Source organism: Cydia fagiglandana, chromosome 17 (assembly GCF_963556715.1).
Source record: "Cydia fagiglandana chromosome 17, ilCydFagi1.1, whole genome shotgun sequence".
Lineage (NCBI taxonomy): Eukaryota > Metazoa > Arthropoda > Insecta > Lepidoptera > Tortricidae > Cydia > Cydia fagiglandana.
In genome coordinates, this window is record NC_085948.1 from 17,377,181 (window position 1) to 17,378,329 (window position 1,149).

The following is a 1,149-nucleotide window of genomic DNA, read 5'->3' on the forward strand; positions in this document are numbered from 1 at the left end:
CCATTTTTCGTCTTTATTGTAGATGGCGCCACAACGTAAGTCTGCTACCTAATTTGGTTGGATCACTAAAATTATATTTACTACCTGTTACATTTTATAAAAAAAATATTTTGTGGTATTCATTTATGTAATAAAACATAGTTAAACTGAATTTATCTGTAGGTACAGCTCCTATCTCGGTACTATAAATATATTAAGTAATTTAAAATTAATTTAGCACATTAATTGTTGTTTAGATACTAGATTCACATTAACATTACTAATGAATTAATATAAAATTAATTGTTAGCACCAAGAAAGCGAATAAGAAAATTAACAATTTTAAGCACAAATACAGGTTTTGATTTTGACGCCATCTACCCAAGCGCCACTGAACCACCGCAGGTTACCACCATACGCCGAGGAACAAGTCACCCGCTTGTACACGAATATCATAGATGGCGTCATAATCGTCAAGTTAACAAAAAAAATCTGTTCTAATAATTATATATTAGTTTTTATTTGAATGGACCTATAGAATCAGCCGTATTTTAATTATAAATTGTCATATGAAGACTTAAAAACTATGAACAACGTTAAATGATCATGTTGTTTTAATAGTTTATCGCTAATCATGAGCTAACAGCCGTAAAGTTTAAAAAATAAATCAAAATTCGATACAGCACTAGTAATAAAATTAAAAAGTTAGTTATCGTGTAAACTCGTCAAAGGCGTTCGTATTTTTGGCCGCTCCCAACAAGTCAGGTTGGCCGAGTGGTCTAAGGCGCCAGATTTAAGCTCTGGTTCCCGAGAGGGAGCGTGGGTTCGAACCCCACACCTGACAAATCTTATTGCCACGTTTTGGTTTTTTTATTTTTTATTGATTTTATATATTTTTAATTTATTTTATGATTTCAACACAAAATGTTCTTAAAGCGATTGATATTTTTCAAATATATTTTATGTTTGTTAATGGTCTCGCGAATAGAACTCCTAATTCTTTTTGTAGTAATATTTAGAAAATAATATTTTTTATTTAGAAAGATAAAGTTTCAGATGACGTGTTGCCTCTCTGTCGTACTTGTAGAATCGTGCGCAAGTGTGACAGAGAGGCAACACGTTGAACATGGTTCGCGTCGCAGTAGGCTCTCTGTATCGGTAGGTATGTCT

The 1,149-nt window shown here is 32.5% G+C and overlaps 1 non-coding gene across 1 annotated transcript; it reads left to right on the forward strand.

Annotated features, from left to right (window-relative positions):
* Window positions 1–739: 739 nt before the first annotated feature.
* On the forward strand, window positions 740–823 carry Trnal-uaa (transfer RNA leucine (anticodon UAA)). The gene has a single exon. It is a non-coding gene; the product is annotated as a tRNA-Leu (tRNA).
* Window positions 824–1,149: the final 326 nt, after the last annotated feature.